Here is a 23,739-nt window from a genome sequence, read left to right on the forward strand (position 1 = left end):
CTTCATCACGTTCTGGACAACTTTCGACTGCAGTCGTGTGTTCGAATCTTCCCGGCGTTTGTCTTGCGATGGCGTGCTGGTGAGCTTTGATCGATGGCACCCAGGATGGGGCTCGGTGCCCTCTGAGCTTGAGTTTTTAACAAAGCTTACCTTCCACGGCATGCCTCGACGTGCTTGGAACAGCGAGTCCATGAACGAGCTTATCAACGACCTTGGAGGTGAGCTCGTAAGTATGTTTGTTCCTCCAGACAGCTGGGCTCTGACGGTTATGGCATGGATGAAGAAGCCGTCCACCATACCGAAGGTGATTGGTGTTGAGATACCGGTGCAGGAACCGGGGTTGTACTATTCGTCGCCACCAAGGCCGCCGCGGACCACGTTAGGGATGTACCTGTATCGAGTGTTCGTGCATGTCGAAGAAGTGGTCAATCCATCAATCGAAGTCCTGCCGCCGCCGCTGGTGCCAGGGTCCGTCGACGACGTCCATTACAGGAGTCAACGTCACACTTTCCCCGTGTTGCTCGGAACGATGGATGGCACAGGGCCTACTCCATCGTGCGGCGGAGGCCACTGCTTCTTTGGGAGAAGAGGCAGGGCTGGCTGCCTGGATGTGCTCTAATTTGAGGTAACAACTGAATCTTGTCAGATACTAGTTAAATCCGAGCTATGGGTGTGAAGCACTGATATGCCAGTACATTTGATTGTGACCTGTTCTAATTTTGTACCTAAACTTTTTTTAGAAAGGGTTGTACGTCAACTTAATGTGCTAGGAGAACTTATTGTGTTGTTTGTCTGTTTTCTTTGCACAACATTCAAGATATTTCCCCATCATTGATAAAGACGATGAACCGTTATGTACGACTTCGTTGGTTTCAACATGGCCCTTCCCGTAGCGATCCACTGCTTCCATCCTGATTGTGCCGCCTGCGTGAAATTTTTGTATGCAAGTTCAGTGTGCTATGATGTTCTATATGATTGTGTCAACTATATAAGTTTTTACTAAGCATCAGCAATGCATATGGCTGAAAGATGTATTTATGAGCATCGGCCGATGGGTCTCTCTCTATCTCTCTCTCCCTCCCTCTCTCTCTCTCTCTCTCACACACGCGCGCGCACACGCACAAGTGGGACCCATTGAATTATTTATTTGCTCGTGACAGCTTTTAATTAGGTTCCACTCTAATCTAACTTTTTTCTTAAGTTATTAATTGAGCTTAGTGACTTCAAAAAGTTGTACAGAAGCCTTGTTTGGGCCTTTCCGGCGTCGCTGAATGTGGGCTGAGTAACCATGTTAGGTTGTACTATACTACACAGACCTTTTTTCGCTATTTTTTCTTAAATAATACATTTTTTAATTAATTTTCATAAATATTACGCTGGGTAATTTTTTTTCAAAAATAATACACCGTCCGCCCGCTGCAGGCCGACTGGGCCTAGTCGGCCCATAGCAGGCCGATTGGATTCCAATCGGCCTACAGCTGGCCGACTGGAGCTAATTGGCTCGCTGTGGGCTAATTGTTTTTGCAAAAGTGTTAATCATGTATTTAAAAAATATGTATATTGTGACCTCCTCCGCTTGCTGTGGGCCCACTGTTGACTAAAAAATATGTTTTAAAAAGTGTTAATCATGTATTTAAAAATTGTTAAATGTGTGTATAAAAAATGTTCCTTATCTATACAATTTTTTAATGTGTGTATAAAAAATAGCTTTTTTTCAACATCAACAATGCAATTGGGCCGACAGTTGTACACAATATCCGGGTCAACTTGTTATTTTCCGCCCCGCTGGGTTGCAAACTTTCCTAGGAGGTATGCATTAGGCTTAACAAGAAAATGGACTTTAAGAAATAATAAATGGGATGTAACTATAATAACTGGACAGTTACTATGCACCAAACACGTAATTAGTTTGAAAAATATATTATTTTTGGAATTTGAAAATTTTAATTTCATTACTTGTTGCGCGCGCAATATTTCGTTGGATTTTAACGTAATACAACTTTATTTTGAAATTATATTTAACCTGACTAGAAATTTCGGATACAAATATTTCAGATCCCATCAAAATGTGGGAATTTTTTTGAATTCTATTTTGAGCGGTTGTTTGAAATTATTAATCATTGTCCTAGCTAGAAGTTGGGCTGTACTTTTAACAAACTATAAATGGGCTGTAGTAAATTTCATTAGAATTAAAAAATGGGCTGTACATTCTTACAAATCGTGAATGGGCTATATGTTCTCTGCCAAATCCGAGCTGTGGGCCTCCTAAGTTAACGCGTACCAAGGGATTTGTCAACTTAGTCAATATAAATGATTCTAGCTGCAGTGATCGTATGATGTCCATCCAACGACCGTAGTGCTTAGTCAACCTCTGGTCTTCTTGCTCCAGCCGCCCAAAGCAGCGCCGGGCGTGTCGCGTGCTCCTGCCTCCCGTGGCCGGCTGTGATGCCGCGGAGGCCTCACCGCCCCGTACTACTCCCACCGCTAGACAGGCCATCCCTCTACTCACCCACACCCCCTGTTATTCTGCGACGACGGTAGCCTCACACCGCAGCCGAACCAGTGAACCCTCGTACTCCTCTCCGCGCGGGCTTCCACTACCGCGTCTTCCCCGGCTCCGCGTCGTCCCCTTCCTAGGCCTCGCCGTCGTCCAGACCACCGCCCTGGTGCTCTCGGCGCGGCGTGGTCTACGTGGTCAACGACCGACTTCCATCAAAAGAGTACTGTACGTGGAGAGGCTGACAGCTGGGTCCACGACAGCCGCAAGGAAGTGCCTCCTTATTATGCGCAAAATAATTATTCCTCCACCTGATAGCGGGGACCCACCAGACGGGCCACCGTATTTCGCGAAAAAAATGATTCGCCCCCTGACTGCTGGGACCCACGAGCTACATCTTCGCACGCAAGGAAGTGCGTCCAAAAAATGATTCGCCCCTGACTGCTGGGACCCACCAGCTACATCTTCGCACGCAAGGAAGTGCGTCCGGGCAAAAAAAACAAAACAATTCGCCCCCTGACTGCTGGGACCGACCAGCTACATCTTCGCAGGCAAGGAAGTGCCTGACAGTCGGGACCCACCTGGTTGAAGCGTACATAGCGTTGTCATTCTGGTCGCGAACGTGTACGTACATACTGGTCGATGTAGAGGCGCGCACGTGTCGTAGTAGAGGCCCGCACGTAACATGTACACGTAGGTACAGTGGCCAGGGTGCAAGAAAGAAAATACGGCCACGTATGTGTACATACGGGCGGGGTCTCGAACGCCTACTCGCGCATACGTACAGCGAGGGCTCGTGTACATGGCTGGGTCGGAACGGAGAAACAGCGTCGTCGTCGTGTTCATGGGGAGGAAACGGAATGCGTCGTGTTCATGGGGAGGCAACGGAATGCGCCGTGTTCATGGGGAGGCAACGGAATGCGTCGTGTTCATCGGGAGGGCTTGGACGGAACAAGCGATGGAAACGAGGTCTGGTGTACCACAGAATGGAGGAAACGGCCTTGTATTCGACCGGCCACGTTCGAAACGGGATCCTGTTGATCGGGAGGGGTCTGGCGTACCGCAAAACGGAGGAAACGGACCTCCTACGGTCGAAACGGGGGTCCTGTTGATCGGGATGGGTGTGGCGTACCACAAAACTGAGGAAACGAACTTGTGTTGGAGTGCTACGGTCGAAACGGGGGTCCTGTTCATCAGCAGGGGTGTGGCGTACCGCAAAACGGGACTCCATGGGATACTGTTCATCTCCATCGTCGACCCCCTCCAACCTTGCTACGTCTTGAGCTTGCGTTGGTTTTCCCCGAAGAGGAAGGGATGATGCAGCAGAGTAGCATAAGTATTTCCCTCAGTTTTTGAGAACCAAGGTATCAATCCAGTAGGAGCCCATGCTCAAGTCCCTCGTACCTGCACAAAGCAATAGCTACTCACAACCAACGCGATTAGGGGTTGTCAAGCCCTTCATGGTCACTTACGAGAGTGAGATCTGATAGATAGAATATTTTTGGTATTTTTGATATAAAGATGCAAAGTAAAAAGTAAAGGCAAAGTAAATAGAAAACAATATAAAAGTGATGGAGATTGATATGATGAGAATAGACCCGGGGGCCATAGGTTTCACTAGTGGCTTCTCTCAAGAGCATAAGTATTCTACGATGGGTGAACAAATTACTGTTGAGCAATTGATAGAATTGTGCATAATTATGAGAATATCTAGGCATGATCATGTATATAGGCATCACGTCCGTGACAAGTAGATCGAAACGATTCTGCATCTACTACTATTACTCCACTCATCGACCGCTATCCAGCATGCATCTAGAGTATTAAGTTAAAAACAGAGTAACGCCTTAAGCAAGATGACATGATGTAGAGAGATAAATTCATGCAATATGAAATAAACCCCATCTTGTTATCCTCGATGGCAACGATACAATACGTGCCTTGCTGCCCCTTCTGTCACTGGGTAAGGATACCACAAGATCGAACCCAAAGCTAAGCACTTCTCCCATGACAAGAACTACCAATCTAGTTGGCGAAACCAAACGGATAATTCGAAGATACTTGCAAATATAACCAATCATGCATAAAAGAATTCAGAGAAGATTCAAATATTATTCATAGATAGACTTGATCATAAACCCACAATTCATCAGTCTCAACAAACACACCGCAAAAAGAAGATTACATCGAATAGATCTCCACAAGAGAGGGGGAGAACTTTGTATTGAGATTCAAAGAGAGAGAAGAAGCCATCTAGCTACTAACTTTGGACCCGAAGGTCTGAGGTAAACTACTCACACTTCGGCGGAGGGACTAGGATGATGTAGAAGCCCTCCATGATGACGACCCTCTTCCGGCGGAGCTCCGGAACAGGCTCCAAGATGGGATCTCGTGGATACAGAAAGTTGCGGCGGTGGAATTAGGTTTTTGGATCCTGTTCTGATCATTTGGGGGTATGTGTGTATATATAGGAGGAAGGAGTACGTCGGTGGAGCACCGAGGGGCCCACGAGGCTGGGGGGGCACGCCCTAGGGGGGGCCCCCACCCTCATGACCACCTATTTTATCCCTTGCAGTAGGGTCCAAGTTTCCTGGATCACGTTCGGTGAGAAAATCACGTTTCCGAAGATTTTATTCCGTTTGGACTCCGTTTGATATTCTGTTTATCCGAAACACTGAAATAGGCAAAAAACAGTAATTCTGGGCTGGGCCTCCGGTTAATAGGTTAGTCCCAAAAATAATATAAAAGTGGAAAATAAAGCCCAATATAGTCCAAAATAGTAGATAATATAGCATGGATCAATCAAAAATTATAGATACGTTGGAGACGTATCAGGCATCCCCAAGCTTAATTCTTGCTCGTCCTCGAGTAGGTAAATGATAAAAAGAGAATTTTTGATGCAGAGTGCTACTTGGCATAATTTCAATGCAAATCTTCTTAATTGTGGTATGAATATTCAGATTAGAAAGATTCAAGACAAAGGTTTATATTGACATAGAAAATAATAATACTTCAAGCATACTAACTAAGCAATCATGTCTTCTCAAAATAACATGGCGAAAGAAAGCTATCCCTACAACATCATATAGTCTGGCTATGCTCCATCTTCACCACACAAAATATTTAAATCATGCACAACCCCGATGACAAGCCAAGCAATTGTTTCATACTTTTGATGTTCTCAAACTTTTTCAATCTTCACGCAATACATGAGCGTGAGCCATGGATATAGCACTATAGGTGGAATAGAATGGTGGTTGTGGAGAAGACAAAAAGGAGAATATAGTCTCACATCGACTAGGTGTATCAACGGGCTATGGAGATGCCCATCAATAGATATCAATGTGAGTGAGTAGGTATTTCCATACAACGGATGCACTAGAGCTACAAATGTATGAAAGCTCAACAAAAGAAACTAGTGGGTGTGCATCCATCTTGCTTGCTCACGAAGACCTAGGGCAATTTTGAGGAAGCCCATCATTGGAATATACAAGCCAAGTTCTATAATGTAAAATTCCCACTAGTATATGAAAGTGACAACATATGAGACTCTCTATATGAAGGACATGGTGCTACTTTGAAGCACAATATATGAGACTTGATATATCATGGTGCTACTTTGAAGCACAAGTGTGGAAAAAAGGATAGTAGCATTGCCCCTTTTTTGGGCCTTCTTTTTTTTTCTTTGGCCTTTCCCCCTTTTTTTGGGACAATGCTCTATTGAATGATGATCATTACACTTCTATTTATTTACAACTCAATGATTACAACTCGATACTAAAACAAAGTATGACTCTATATGAATGCCTCCGGCGGTGTACCGGGATATGCAATGAATCACGAGTGACAAGTATGAAAGAATTATGAATGGTGGCTTTGCCACAATTACTATGTCAACTACATGATCATGCTAAGCAATATGACAATGATGGATATGTCATGATGAACTAGATGGTGGAAAGTTGCATGGCAATATATCTCGGAATGGCTATGGAAATGCCATAATAGGTAGGTATGGTGGCTGTTTTGAGGAAGGTATATGGTAGGTGTATGATATCGGCGAAAGTTGCGCGGTATTAGAGGGGCTAGCAAGGGTGGAAGGGTGGGAGTGCGTACAATCCATGGACTCAACATTAGTCATAACGAACTCATATACTTATTGCAAAAATTTAGAAGTTATCAAAGCAAAGTATTATGCGCATGCTCCTAGGGGGATAGATTGGTAGGAAAAGACCATCGCTCGTCCCCGACCGCCACTCATAAGGAAGACAATCAATAAATAAATCATGCTCCAACTTCATCACATAACAGTTCACCATACGTGCATGCTACGGGAATCACAAACTTCAACACAAGTATTCTTTAAATTCACAACTACTCAACTAGCATGACTTTAATATTATCACCTCCATATCTCAAAACAATTATCATGCTTCAATCTTTTCTTAGTATTCAACACACTCAAAAGAAAGTTTCACAAATCTTGAATACCAAGCATATTATTATTAGGCAAATTACCATGCTATTACGAGACTCTCAAAATAATTTAAGTGAAGCATGAGAGATCAATAGTAACGAATCCACCACCGTGCTCTAAAAGATCTAAGTGAAGCACATAGAGCAAAATTACCTAGCTCAAAATATATAAGTGAAGCACATAGAGCAAAATTATCTAGCTCAAAAGATATAAGTGAAGCACGTAGAGCAAAATTATCTAGCTCAAAAGATATAACTGAAGCACATAGAGTATTCTATCAAATTTTAATTCATGTGTTGCTCTCTCAAAAGGTGTATACAGAAAATATGTTTGTGGCATACAAACAAACAAAGACACAAATAACACAAGACACTCCAAGCAAAACACATATCATGTTGGTGAATAAAAATATAGCTCCAAGTAAATTACCGATGGAAGTGGACGAAAGAGGGGATGCCTTCTGGGGGCATCCCCAAGCTTTGACTTTTTGGTGTCCTTGGATTATCTTGAGGGTGCCATGGGAATCCCCAAGCTTAGTATCTTTCCACTCCTTGTTCCATGATCCATCAAAAGAATTCACCCAAAACTTGAAAACTTCACAACAAAAAACTCAAAATAGAAAATTCGTGAGCTCCGTTAGCGAAAGAAAACAAAAGACCACTTCATGGTACTGTAATGAACTCATTATTTATTTATATTTGTGTTAAACCTACTGTATTTCACATTCTCTATGGATTATAAACTATTTTACTAGCCATAGATTCATCAAAATAAGCAAACAACACACGAAAAACAGAATCTGTAAAAACAGAACAGTCTTTAGTAATCTGTAGCTAGCGCAAGATCTGGAACCCCAAAAATTCTAAAATAAATTGCTGGACGTGAGGAATTTATCTATTAATCATATGAAAAAATAATTAACTAAATATTACTCTCTAAATAAAAATGACAGCAGTTCTCGTGAGCGCTAAAGTTTCTGGTTTTTTACAGCAAGTTCAACAAGACTTTCCCCAAGTCTTCCCAACGGTTCTACTTGGCACAAACACTAATTAAACACAGAAAAACACAACCAAAACAAAGGCTAAATAATTTATTTATTACTAAACAGGAGCAAAAAGCAAGGAATAAAAATAAAATTGGGTTGCCTCCCAACAAGCGCTATCGTTTAACGCCCCTAGCTAGGCATAACGAGCAAGAATAGATCTAAGTATTGCCATCTTTGGTAGGCAATCCATAAGTGGCTCTCATGATAGTTTCATATGGTAATTTTATTTTATTTCTTTGAAAGTGTTCCATGCCCTTTTTAATGGAAATTTAAATCTAATATTCCCTTCCTTCATATCAATAATCGCACCAACCGTTCTAAGGAAAGGTCTACCAAGAATAATAGGGCAAGAAGGATTGCAATCTATATCAGGAACAATGAAATCTACGGGCACATAATTTCTATTTGAAACAATAAGAACATCATTAATTCTTCCCATAGCTTTCTTAATAGTGGAATCCGCAAGATGCAAGTTTAGAGAGCAATCATCAAAATTACGGAAATCTAGTAAATCACACAAAGTCTTGGGAATAGTAGAGACACTAGCACCCAAATCACACAAAGCATAAAAATCATGATCTTTAATTTTAATTTTAATAGTTGGTTCCCACTCATCATAGAGTTTTCTAGGGATAGAAACTTTCAACTCAAGTTTTTCTTCATAAGATTGCATCAAGGCATCAACAATATGTTCAGTGAAGGCTTTATTTCGACTATAAGCATGTGGATAATTTAGCACGGATTGCAACAAGGAAATACAATCAATAAAAGAGCAATTTTCATAATTAAATTCCTTTAAGTCCAATATAGTGGGTTTAGCAACATCTAGATTTTTATTTCTTTCAATCCCACTTTCATCAATTTCATCATTAAGATCTAAACACTCCGAATTTTTAGAACGCCTTCTAGGTAAAGGAAGATCATATTCAGTTTCATCAAGATTCATATTGCAAAATAAAGATTTAATTGGAGACACATCAATAACTTTTAGATCTTCATCCTGATTTTCATAGGAATTGGAAGAACACGCTTTAATAAAGGCATCTTTGGAAGCACGCATCCTAGCGGTTCTTTCTTTACACTCATCAACTGAAATTCTCATGGCTTTTAGAGACTCATTAATATCATGATTAGGTGGAATAGATCTAAGTTTCAAAGCATCAACATCAAGAGCAATTCTGTCAACGTTCCTAGCCAAATCATCAATCTTAAGCAAATTTTCTTCAATCATAGCATTAAAATTCTTTTGCGAAGAAATAAATTCTTTAATATTAGATTCAAAATCAGAGGGCATCTTATTATAATTTCCATAAGAGTTGTTGTAGGAATTCCCATAATTATTAGAAGGATTACTAGGATATGGCCTAGGATTGAAATTCCCTCTATAAGCGTTGTTACCAAAATTATTCCTACCAACAAAATTCACATCCATAGATTCATTGTTATTCTCAATCAAAGTAGACAAAGGCATATCATTAGGATCAGAAGAAACACACTTAGTAGAAAATAATTTCATAAGTTCATCCATCTTTTCACTCAACACATTAATTTCTTCTATCACATGCACTTTTTTATTAGAAGTTCTTTCAGTATGCCATTGAGAATAATTAACCATAATATTATCTAGGAGTTTAGTAGCATCTCCTAAAGTGATTTCCATAAAAGTGCCTCCCGCGGCCGAATCTAAAAGATATCTAGAAGCAAAATTCAATCCGGCATAAAATTTTTGTATAATCTTCCACAAATTCAATCCATGAGTAGGGCAATTACGTATCATTAATTTCATTCTCTCCCAAGCTTGTGCAACATGTTCATGATCAAGTTGTTTAAAGTTCATTATATCATTTCTAAGAGAGATGATCTTAGCGGGAGGAAAATATTTAGAGATAAAAGCATCTTTGCATTTGTTCCATGAATCAATACTACTCTTAGGCGAAGACGAAAACCAAGCTTTAGCACGATCTCTAAGCGAAAAAGGAAATAGCTTCAATTTAGCAACATCATTATTGACATATTTTTTCTTTTGCATATCACATAAATCGACGAAGCTATTCAGATGAGTAGCGGCATCTTCACTAGGAAGGCCGGCGAATTGATCTTTCATAACAAGATTCAACAAAGCAGTATTAATTTCACAAGATTAGCATCGGTAAGAGGAGTAATCGGAGTGCTAAGGAAATCATTATTATTGGTATTGGTGAAGTCACACAATTTGGTAGTATCTTGAGCCATCGTGACAAACAAGCAATCTAACACACGTGCAAACAAAAAGCAAGCGGACAAAAAGAGGCAAACAAAGAGGGAGGATAGAGAGAGAGGGCGAATAAAACGGCAAGGGTGAATTGGGGGAGAGGAAAACGAGAGGCAAATGGAAAATAATGTAATGCGAGAGATAGGGATTGTGATGGGTACTTGGTATATTGACTTTTTGCATAGACTCCCCGGCAACGGCGCCAGAAATCCTTCTTGCTACGTCTTGAGCTTGCGTTGGTTTTCCCCGAAGAGGAAGGGATGATGCAGCAGAGTAGCGTAAGTATTTCCCTCAGTTTTTGAGAACCAAGGTATCAATCTAGTAGGAGCCCACGCTCAAGTCCCTCGTACCCGCACAAAGCGATAGCTACTCGCAACCAACGCGATTAGGGGTTGTCAAGCCCTTCACGGTCACTTATGAGAGTGAGATCTGATAGATAGAATATTTTTGGTATTTTTGATATAAAGATGCAAAGTAAAAAGTAAAGGCAAAGTAAATAGCAAAACAATATAAAAGTGATGGAGATTAATATGATGAGAATAGACCCGGGGGGCATAGGTTTCACCAGTGGCTTCTCTCAAGAGCATAAGTATTCTACGGTGGGTGAACAAATTACTGTTGAGCAATTGATAGAATTGTGCATAATTATGAGATTATCTAGGCATGATCATGTATATAGGCATCATGTCCGTGACAAGTAAATCGAAACGATTCTGCATCTACTACTATTACTCCACTCATCGACTGCTATCCAGCATGCATCTAGAGTATTAAGTTAAAAACAGAGTAATGCCTTAAGCAAGATGACATGATGTAGAGAGATAAATTCATGCAATATGAAATAAACCCCATCTTGTTATCCTCGATGGCAACGATACAATACGTGCCTTGCTGCCCCTTCTGTCACTGGGTAAGGACACCGCAAGATCGAACCCAAAGCTAAGCTCTTCTCCCATGGCAAAACTACCAATCTAGTTGGCCAAACCAAACGGATAATTCGAAGAGACTTGCAAAGATAACCAATTATGCATAAAAGAATTCAGAGAAGATTCAAATATTATTCATAGATAGACTTGATCATAAACCCACAATTCATCGGTCTCAACAAACACACCGCAAAAAGAAGATTACATCGAATAGATCTCCACAAGAGAGGGGGAGAACTTTGCATTGAGATTCAAAGAGAGAGAAGAAGCCATCTAGCTACTAACTATGGACCCGAAGGTCTGAGGTAAACTACTCACACTTCATCGGAGGGGCTAGGATGATGTAGAAGCCCTCCGTGATGACGGCCCTCTTTCGGTGGAGCTCTGGAACAGGCCCCAAGATGGGATCTCGTGGATACAGAAAGTTGCGGCGGTGGAATAAGGTTTTTGGCTGCTGTTCTGATCGTTTGGGGGTACGTGTGTATATATAGGAGGAAGGAGTACGTCGGTGGAGCACCGAGGGGCCCACAAGGCAGGGGGGCGCTCCCTAGGGGGGGCACCCCCCACCCTCGTGACCACCTCTTTGATCCCTTGCAGTAGGGTCCAAGTTTCCTGGATCACGTTCGGTGAGAAAATCACGTTTCCGAAGATTTTATTCCGTTTGGACTCTGCTTGATATTCTGTTTATCCAAAACACTGAAATAGGCAAAAAACATCAATTCTAGGCTCGGGCTCCGGTTAATAGGTTAGTCCCAAAAATAATATAAAAGTGGAAAATAAAGCCCAATATAGTCCAAAACATTAGATAATATAGCATGGAGCAATCAAAAATTATAGATACGTTGGAGACGTATCACACACCCGAGCGGTATTTCGAGGAAGTTGTAGAAGGGTCTCGACTTGTAGCGGCGTAATGTTCGCAGGACATTATATTTGAATAAATGTATTCATGTTGCCTTTGTCTTGTATTATGGGAACAAAGCCAGTTCTTGTAAAGTAATTTTATTATGCTTTGAATTGTTTCCTCCTGTGCGGCCGTGTTGTGCGTAATCTGAGGGTTGGCCAGTCGTCGGCTTCTGCCCTCACGTAGATAGTACGGAGGTGTTCGGGATGGAATCTAAACAATCTTAATCCAATTATATGGTCCTTGAAGGAGTTGTTTAGCGCAACGAACAAGGCAATCAGACTTTATGGCTTTAACGCCCTCACTTAGCCATAGGAGTTTTATAATAAAGCATGAGCACAGCCCTTGGTTTAAGCCAGAGTGCTGTCAGCATTTGATCGGGAAGTGTCGATCTCTCGCGTTACGCGGAAAAAATCTCCAACGATTTGTAACCCTCGAGTAGCTGACCAGCTCTCGCCACATCATGACAGTCAGTTTTCAGCTTTCTCTACGCAGGTGCTCGTCTGGTCAAAGCCAGGGCACAATCGCAATAGTTCTCCCTTTACTACCCTAGCCGATGGAGCGGAACTTAGGGTAGCAAGCACAGGAGCCGGGCAACCCAACTATTGACCAAAGACATGGTTCGGAGCTAATGCATATAATGTTAAATTCGGGGTGCCGAACACATATATAAGAAGTGTTCGGACTGTGCTACTGTATTGTGGGGCGACAGATAGCCCCTGGCGAATATTAAACATAAAAGAGTGTCGATGCAGCAAATAAGCAGATCAAAATAAAAACGAAGTAAGAGGCAAAAACCACAGGAACTGGGCCATGAACCATTTTATTATAACTGGATGGATACGTGAAGGCGTATTTTGTACAGATGGTGCGAGAAGTGTCCGGCCATTTAACATGTCGGAATGGGGCGTAGCATGCGGGTCCTGAGAAATAAGTATGAATACCATCAAGAAGAACGTATAAAGGTTACCCTACACACCTGTGTTGCTTGCCTCCGTTGTACTTCAGTCCTTCTAAAGGACTTGACATCAGGCCTACAGAAAAAGGTGCTTGAAACAAGAAAAAGAGGTAAAAGTATGTGTGTCCGGGATCGGTCTGGCCGAATTGTAGACCCCGGGTTATCTCGTGCCTCCGTCGATGTCCATGGAATTTTGAGTGCGTAATTGTGTACGCGTGGTACGAATGCCACTACCTCATTGGGGCTGGGACGGAGGCCGAATTGCTAGTCAAGCTCTTGACGAGCCACGCTGTCCTATTGCAGTGTAGTCTGGACCTGCTTGATGGTGTTCAAGGGCTCGGCAGCTGGATTATAATGCAGCTTGAGAAGGCCGCTCTGTACTTCTGCTGCTAGGGCGGCGGTTTGCTCCTCTGTTCGGATGGAGCGTTCCGTATTGCCATTGACTGTTATGACGCCGCGTGGACCGAGCATCTTGAGCTTGAGATAAGCATAGTGTGGCACTGCGTTAAATCTAGCAAACATAGTTCGTCCGAGCAGTGCGTGGTAGCCACTGCGGAAGGGGACGATATCGAAGATTAACTCTTCGCTTCGGAAGTTGTCCGGAGAGCCGAAGACCACCTCCAGCGTGATTGAACCCATGCAGCGGGCCTCTACACCTGGTATGACTCCTTCAAAGGTAGTCTTTGTTGGTTTGATTCGTGAGGGATTAATGCCCATCTTCCATACTGTATCCTAGTACAACAGGTTGAGGCTGCTGCCGCCATCCATCAGGACTCGTGTGAGGTGGAATCCGTCGATGATTGGGTCAAGGACCAGTGTGGCCGAACCGCCGTGGCGGATACTAATTGGATGATCTCGTCGATCGAAGGTGATCGGAAATGATGACCATGGATTGAATTTTGGGGCGACTGGCTCTACCGCGTAGACGTCCCTGAGCGCTCGTTTGCGCTCCTTTCTAGGGATGTGCGTGGCGTATATCATGATCACTGTCTTGACTTGGGGGGGGGGGGATTTCTTCTGTCCCCCCGTGTTCTGCTGCCGGGGCTCTTCATCCTTGTCCTCAATTTGTGATCCGTTTTCTTTGTTTTCGGCATTTAATTTGCCAGCCTGCTTGAAGACCCAACAATCCATGTTGGTATGATTGGCTTGCTTATCCGGGGTGCCGTGAATTTGGCACGGACGATTGATACGTCTCCATCGTATCTACTTTTCCAAACAATTTTGCCCTTGTTTTGGACTCTAACTTGCATGATTTGAATAGAAATAACCCGGACTAACGCTGTTTTTAGCAGAATTACCATGGTGTTATTTATGTGCAGAAACAAAAGTTCTCCGAATGACCTAAAACTTCACGGAATGTCTTTTTGGAAATAATAAAAAATCCTTGCAAAAGATGAAGACAAGGGGCCCAAACCCTAGCCACGAGGGTGGGGGGCGCGCCCCCTACCTCGTGGGCCCCCTGGAGCTCCTCCGACCTCAACTCCAACTCTATATATTTGCTTTCGGGGAGAAAAAAATCAGAGAGAAGGAGTCATCGCGTTTTACGATACGGAGCCGCCGCCAAGCCCTAAAACCTCTTGGGAGGGCTGATCTGGAGTCTGTTCGGGGCTCCGGAGAGGGGAACCCGTCGCCATCGTCATCATCAACCATCCTCCATCACCAATTTCATGATGCTCACCACCGTGAGTGAGTAATTCCATCGTAGGCTTGCTGGACGGTGATGGGTTGGATGAGATTTATCATGTAATCGAGTTAGTTTTGTTAGGATTTGATCCCTAGTATCCACTATGTTCTGAGATTGATGTTGCTATGACTTTGCTATGCTTAATGCTTGTCACTAGGGCCCGAGTGCCATGATTTCAGATCTGAACCTATTATGTTTTCATCAATATATGAGAGTTCTTGATCCTATCTTGCAATTCTATAGTCACCTACTATGTGTTATGATCCGGCAACCCCGAAGTGACAATAATCGGGACCACTCCTGGTGATGACCGTAGTTTGAGGAGTTCATGTATTCACTATGTGTTAATGCTTTGGTCCGGTACTCTATTAAAAGGAGGCCTTAATATCCCTTAGTTTCCGCAAGGACTCCGCTGCCACAGGAGGGTAGGACAAAAGATGTCATGAAAGTTCTTTTCCATAAGCACGTATGACTATATTCGGAATACATGCCTACATTACATTGATGAATTGGAGCTAGTTCTGTGTCACCCTATGTTATGACTGTTACATGATGAACCGCATCCGGCATAATTATCTATCACCGATCCATTGCCTACGAGCTTTCCATATATTGTTCTTCGCTTTTTTACTTTTCCGTTGCTATTATTGCAATCACTACAAAATACCAAAAACATTACTTTTGTTATCATTACCTTTTGCTACCGTTACCACTATTATCATATTACTTTGCTACTAAATACTTTGCTGCAGATATTAAGTTTCCAGGTGTGGTTGAATTGACAACTCAGCTGCTAATACTTGAGAATATTCTTTGGCTCCCCTTGTGTCGAATCAATAAATTTGGGTTGAATACTCTACCCTCGAAAACTGTTGCGTTCCCCTATACTTGTGGGTTATCAAGACCATTTTCTGGCACCGTTGCTGGGGAGCATAGCTCTATTCTTTGAGTCATTTGGGATTTATATCTGTTGGTCACTATGAAGAACTTGAAAGATGGGAAAACAAAAATGTATCCCTCAACTACGAGGGGAGGTAAGGAACTGCCATCTAGCTCTGCACTTGATTCACCTTCTGTTTTGAGTAAGCTTGCGACACCTAAACCTGCTTCTACTATTCGTTCTGATATGTCGCATGTTATTGATGATGCCACTTCTGCTATGCATGATACTTATGATGAAACTACTTCTATGCATGATACTATTGTGCCACTTGGTGAATTTCTTGATGAACAACTTGCTAGGGTTAGAGAGAATGAAATTATTGAAACTGATAACATTGATGAAAGTGATGATGAAGACTCTCCCCCTAATAAATATGAATCACCTGTTATTCCTGAGGGTTATATTTTGGAAAAAGAAGTTGGTTTAGCTATTTTGGCTTACAAAGATAGATACAAGCTCAAGAGGTTATTAGCTAAATGGAAGCAACAATCTCTTAATGCTAGAATGAAACCTGACCCTGCTTTTGCTACTTCACCTATCTGTGTTACTGATAAGGATTATGAATTCTCGGTTGATCCTGATATAATTACTTTGGTTTAATCTGATCCTTTTCATGGTTATGAATCTGAAACTGTTGTGGCTCATCTTACTAAATTAAATGATATAGCCACCCTATTCACTAATGATGAGAGAACTCGTTACTTTTATATCCTTAAAATATTTCCATTCTCATTAAAGGGTAATGCTAAGATATGGTTTAATTCTCTGGATCCTCGTTTTGTGCGTAGTCCCCAGGATATGATTTATTACTTCTTTGCTAAATATTTCCCTCATAAGAAACAAGCTGCTTTGAGGGATATATATAATTTTGTGCAAATTGAAGAAGAGAGTCTCCCACAAGCTTGGGGAGGCTTCTCAAGTTACTTAATGCTTTGCCTGATCATCCTCTTAAGAAAAATGAAATACTTGATATCTTTTATAATGGACTAACCGATGCTTCCAGAGATTACCTAGATAGTTGTGCTGGTTCTGTTTTCAGGGAATGAACACCGGATGAAGCTGAAATTATATTGAATAATATGTTGACAAATGAAAATAATTGGACACTTCTTGAGCCAGCTCCTGAGCCTGTTCCTAAACCAACTCTGAAGAAAAGAGGTGTTCTATTTCTCAGTCCTGAAGATATGCAATAGGCAAAGAAATCTATGAAAGAAAAAGGTATTAAAGCTGAAGATGTTAAGAATTTACCCCCTATTGAAGAAATACACGGTCTTAATTTACCGCATGTTGAAGAAACATATGATGTTAATCCATTACCTATTGAAGAAATACATGGTCTTGATAACCCTACACAGGTAGTAAAGGTAAATTCTCTCTATAGATATGATAAAGCTGAAATCCCTCTTACTAAGTTTGCTAGCCAATGCTTAGATGAGTTTGATAATTTTATGGTGAAGCAAGAAGATTTTAATGCTTATTTTGGTAGACAATTGAAATACGATTCAAATATGATTGAACACTTGGGTGATTATATGTCTAGAGTTAAAGGTGAACTTAAACTCATTAGTAAACACGCTTCTATGGTTACCACTCAAGTAGAACAAGTACTTAAAGCTCAAAATGATTTGCTCAATGAATTGAATAGTAAGAATAATGACTATGCTGTTAGAGTGGCTACTAGAAACGGTAAAATGACTCAGGAACCTATGTATCCTGAAGCCACCCTAAGAGAATTGAGCAAGATTCTCAGAGAAATAATATTTATGCACCCAGTCCTTCTAAAAAGAAGAAAAAGAAAAATGATAGGACTTTGCATGCTTCAAGTGAACCTATTGCTGAACCACCTGAGAATCCAAATGATATCTCTATTTCTGATGCTAAAACACAATCTGGTAATGAACATGAACCTAATGAAAATGTTAATGATGATGTTCATGATGATGCTCAACCTAGCAATGATAATGATATAGAAATTGAACCTGCTGTTGATCTTGATAACCCACAATCAAAGAATCAACGTTATGATAAGAAAGACTTTGTTGCTAGGAAACATGGTAAAGAAAGAGAACCATGGGTTCAGAAACCCATGCCTTTTCCTCCCAAACCATCCAAGAAAAAGGATGATGAGGATTTTGAGCGCTTTGCTGAAATGATTAGACCTATATTTTTGCGTATGCGATTAACTGATATGCTTAAAATGAATCCTTATGCTAAGTACATGAAAGAAATTGTCACTAATAAAAGAAAGATACCAGAAGATGAAATTTCCACCATGCTTGCTAATTATACTTTTAAAGGTGGAATACCTAAGAAGTTAGGAGATCCAGGAGTACCCACTATACCATGCTCCATTAAGAGAAACTATGTTAAAATTGCTTTATGTGATCTTGAGCCGGTGTTAGTGTCATGCCTCTCTCTTTATATCATAGACTTGATTTGAATAAGTTGACACCTACTGAAATATCTTTGCAAATGGCTGATAAATCAACTGCTATACCTGTCGGTATTTGTGAGGATGTGCCTGTTGTGGTTGCGAACGTTACTATTTTAATGAACTTTTGTTATTCTTGATATTCCCGAGGACGATAGTATGTCTATTATTCTTGGAAGACCCTTTTTGAATACTGCAGGGGTTGTTATTGATTGCAACAAAGGCAATCTCACTTTTCATATTAATGGTAATGAGCATACGATACACTTTCCGAGGAAACAACCTCAAGTTCATAGTATCAACTCTATTGGAAAAATTCCATCGATTATTTTTGAAGGTTTTGAATTTCCTCTACCTACTGTCAAAAACAAATATGATATTCTTATTATTGGGGATGTGCATATCCCGGTTGAGGTAACATAGTGCTATTCAAAATTTCTCCGGTTCCATGTTATTCGGAATGAGTTCGTTAACAAGACTTGATCAACCTTGTTAGTGGATTCCTTTTGATGAGCATGAGATGGATGAAACTAGAAGGCACAACCTTTTTGTACCCTCCTTTTACTTTCTGTTATTTATTTTAAATAAAGCAAAAATAGTATTTCCTGTCTGTTATCTGAATTATCCGTGTAATATAAAAATACCTCGAAAATAAAAGTTCTCCAAATGCCCTGAAATTTAAATATGATTTTTTCTGGAATATTTGAGAATATCTGGCACTGAGAACACAACAGGAGGGGCAAGCACCTGGCCACGAGGGTGGAGGGCGCGTCTGTAACGCCCTCGATGCGGCTATATCTCCTACGTAGTTGGCTTACACTCGCCACGTCACACAAATATCATAAATAGCATTACATTCATCCAATACAATCAGGGTCCGACTACGGTACCAAAATAAAGATCAACCCCCAAATGCGACAAAGTCCCCGATCGCCCCAACTGGGCACCACTACTGATCATCTGGGAAAGACACATAGTAACGACGAGAGTCTTCATCGAACTCCCACTTGAGCTCAAGCGCATCATCTAGAACGGTATCATCGGTCCCTGCATCTGGTTTAGGAAGGAATATGTGAGTCACAGGGACTCAGCAATCTCACACCCTCGTGATCAAGACTATTTAAGCTTATAGGTAAGGCAAGGTATGATGTGGAGCTGCAGCACGCGACTAGCATATATGGTGGCTAACCTATTCGCAAAAGAGAGCGAGAAGAGAAGGCAAAGCACGGACGAACAACTATGATCTAGAAGTGATCCTAGAACAACCTACGTCAAGCATTACTCCAACACCGTGTTCACTTCTCGGACTCCGCCTAGAAGAGAGCATCACGGTAACACACGCGGTTGGTGCATTTTAATTAAGTTAAGTTTCAGGTTATCTACAACCGGACATTAACAAATTCCCATCTACCCATAATCGCGGGCACGGCTTTCGAAAGTTCAAAACCCTGCAGGGGAGTCCCAACTTAGCCCATCACAAGCTCTCACGGTCAACGACGGATATTCCTTCTCCCGAGACAATCCGACCACACTCGGCATCCCGGTTACAAGACATCCTCGACAATGGTAAAACAAATCCAGCAACACCGCCCGAATGTGCCGACAAATCCCGATAGGAGCTGCACATATCTCGTTCTCAGGGCACTCAGATTGTCCAAACTTTCGGTAGGCCAAGGGAAAAAGGCTAGGTGGCAAATGGTAAAACCAAGGTTGGGCATTGCTAGAGGAGTTCTATTCAAGGCGAACTGTCAAGGGGTTCCCATTATAACCCAACCGTGTAAGGAACGCAAAATCCGGGAACATAACACCGATATGACGGAAACTAGGGCGGCAAGAGTGGAACAAAACACTAGGAATAAGGCCGAGCCTTCCACCCTTTACCAAGTATATAGATGCATTAAGATAACAAGATAATATGGTGATATCCCAATAATAAACATGTTCCAAAAAGGAACGATCTCCAATCTTCACCTGCAACTAGCAACGCTATAAGAGGGGCTGAGCAAAGCGGTAACATAGCCAAACAACGGTTTGCTAGGACATGGTGGGTTAGAGGTTTGACATGGCAATTTGGGAGGCAGGATAAGCAACTGGTAGGTATTGTAGCATAGGCATAGCAAAAGAGCGAGCATCTAGCAAGCAAAGATAGAAGTGATTTCGAGGGTATGGTCATCTTGCCTGCAAAGTACTCAGAGTTGCCTTGATCCTCGTAAGCGAAATCAACGGGATCCCCATTCACGAACTCGTCTCCTGGCTCTACCCAAGCAAAAACAACAAGCAAAAGAACACAATCAACGACGTGCAATGCTCAAGCAATATGATGCAAACATGGTATGATATGCGGGATGCGATATGTGATGCATATGCAAGATTTGGAAAGGAATGATTGAACCTTGCCTCAACATGGAAATCCAAGAGTGCCACTGGAAAGTTGAGGTGATTTCGGTTGAAATCGATATAAAGATCACCGGAATCGGATGCACGATTTGGAAATGGCAAGCAAAACAAATATGGCACCGGACTGCGATAATCAGCAAGTGACCAACTAAATGCATCAAGATAAATATGCTGCAGCACTCAAACATGGCAACAAAATACATGGCAGGGATGCACTCATGATGCTTGACAAAAGATGAACACTGAGCTATGGCTAATTCCTCCATTAACAGGTTCAAACAAGCATGGCAAAAGTGCAAATGATAACAGGTTTCAGACTTGGTGAAATTAACACAAGTCTGGAATTTATCATCAGGAAGCAATCTTTAGAGCATGAAAACTACATGCTACAGGAGCTTAACATGGCAAAGCAAGGCATGACATGAAGCTAATCAAAGAACGTAACAAAAATCCCTTAGTGACCTTGAGCCAAAAGGGATCAAAAAATACAATTGCAAGCATGTGAACATAGCAAAAACATAAACAGATTCAGACTTAGTGAAAAACTGGAGCAGGCAAAACAGTTAATGAGTAGGCATGTTTACGAGCTCGATGCACTCACTACAGAGCATGGTATGACAAACTAAGCATACACCCATGAAGAAAACATGGCATAGAAGCTAGACATGGAAATAACAACAACATAGCATGCACGGATCAATAGCAACATCCTCGGCAAAATCACTAAACATGTAATAATCTGCCAGGATCATTTTATAGCAAAAGTAGAGCTCGATTGACTCAAGCTAGGGTTCTCCATAATTGCAAACAAAGACATAGATGGATAGAGCACAACAATATTAATAAAACAACCTTACTGATCATCCTCAAAAGAGGCACGGATCACTAGGAAACAACATGAACATATGGCATAAAAACAAAAACAGAACAAGGACTTAGTGAAATTTTAAGTCCCTGAAATCAGCATCACCGAGTAGGCTACTTTGCATGCTTGTGCTAGTCACCACAAAGATCACAAAAATACATGGCAAGCACCTCTGTAAAGATAACATGTCATTCTACAAAACACATGTAGAGCTCAGGATCATAGCATACACACATCAATCATGGCAAAAATGACAAAATGCCATTTGCTGAAACAGATCTGACATATTCCTCACATAGTCCTCTTCCAACAGCATTTCGGGCATCAAGATGAGCTCAAATGAAAATGACGCAATGAGATAAAATGATGTACTCGTCGATATGAACATTTTGATATGCTACACGCACGAATCGGAGCTACGGATGCAGAGTTATGGCATGTGAAAGAATGCAAAAAATTAGGGTTACGGGGGAAAGTCAACCGAGGTGGATCTCAGATCTGGATCCAGATCCGCACGAAAACTGAGGTGCTTGCCAGAGTTGCTGTAGCTGGCCGGAGTGTGGGCTTGAGGCCGCCAGAGAAGGAGAGGAGGCCGGGGCGGCACTTGCCGGCGACGAGGGGCGGCGAGGAGGCGGCGCCGGCAGGCTCAGACGACGAGGTGGCCGCGGGCGGCGCGGGCGCGGTCGCCGGAGCAGAGCGGTGCTTGCGGGCGACGAGGTGCTCGCCGACCGGAGCAGGTGGCGGGCGGCACCACCGGTGCGGTGGCGGGCGGCGCGGCGCGCGGTAGGTGACGGCGGGGCGCGCGGCCCGGGAGGCGGCGGAGAGGGCCCGCCCTGGGCTTCGGCGGGCCGGCGGCGGGGGGCCAACGTGGCGGCGGCGGGGCAAGTCGGACACGTCCGTCCCGAATTGGACGTGTCCGGCGGCGAGAGGTGGGAGACTAGGCTAGGGTTGGAAATGACCCGAAATTTCAGGGGAAGACCTATTTATAGAGGTAGAGGGAGCTCCAAATTTAGCACGGTTTTCGGCCACGCGATCGTGATTGAACGACCGAGATGATGGAGAGGTCTTAGGTGGGTTTTGGGCCAGTTTGGAGGGGTGTTGGGCTGCAACACACACGAGGCCTTTTCGGTCCCTCGGTTAACCGTTGGCATATCAAACGAAGTCCAAATGGTACGAAACATGATAGGCGGTCTACCGGTAGTAAACCAAGGCCGCATGACAAGTCTCGGTCCAATCCGGAAACGTTTAACACCGGCACACGAAAAGAGGTAGAAAGGACCACCGGAGGAGATAGGAGCGCCGGAATGCAAAAACGGACAACGGAGAAAATGCTCGAATGCATGAGACGAACACATATGTAAATGCAATGCACATGATGACATGATAGGAGATGCATGACAAAGACAACAACGCACGAGACAAAAACCCGACAACAAGGAAAATAAAATAACTTAGTGCCAGAAACGGCAAGAGTTGGGATACATATAAGGTAAATTACATCCGGGGTGTTACAACACTCCACCACTATGAAAAGATCTCGTCCCGAGATCTAGGACTGGAAAAACTCCGGGTACTCAGAACGGAGGTGATACTCGCGTTCCCAGGTGGCTTCACGGTCGGAATGATGTGACCACTTGACTTTGAAGAATTTGATTGACTTGTTGCGAGTCTTGCGCTCAGTTTCTTCAAGGATAGCAACGGGGTGCTCACGATAAGAAAGGTCTTCTTGGAGATCAATGTCTTCGAAGTTGACGGTGCGGTCAGGGGTCTTGAAGCACTTGCGGAGTTGAGACACGTGAAACACATCGTGCACGTTTGTAGAATTGGATGGAAGCTCAAGTTGATAGGCGAGATCGCCTCTTTTGCTGACGATTTTGAAAGGACCCACTTATCTAGGGGCAAGCTTCCCTTTGATACCGAAGCGACGAGTACCTTTCATTGGAGAGACGCGGAGGTAAACATGGTCTCCGATCTCGAAAGCCAAATGACAATGCTTACGATCATAGTAGCTCTTCTGGCGCGATTGTGCTGCTTTGAGATTATCACGAATGACTTTGCACATCTCTTCTGCCTCTGTGATCAAGTCATTGCCAAGAAGTTGACGTTCACCAGTCTCTGACCAGTTAAGAGGAGTATGGCACTTCCTGCCATAGAGAATTTCAAATGGGGCCTTTCCCGAACTTGCTTGGAAGCTATTGTTGTAGGAGAACTCGGCATATGGAAGGCAATCTTCCCACTTCATACCGAAAGAGATGACGCAAGCCCTGAGCATATCTTCAAGAATCTGATTGACACACTCGACTTGGCCACTAGTTTGGGGATGAAAAGTTGTGCTGAAACGGATGTTGGTGCCCATGGCCT

The sequence above is a fragment of the Triticum urartu genome, chromosome 6 (genome assembly GCF_003073215.2).
Source record: "Triticum urartu cultivar G1812 chromosome 6, Tu2.1, whole genome shotgun sequence".
NCBI classification, from domain to species: domain Eukaryota; kingdom Viridiplantae; phylum Streptophyta; class Magnoliopsida; order Poales; family Poaceae; genus Triticum; species Triticum urartu.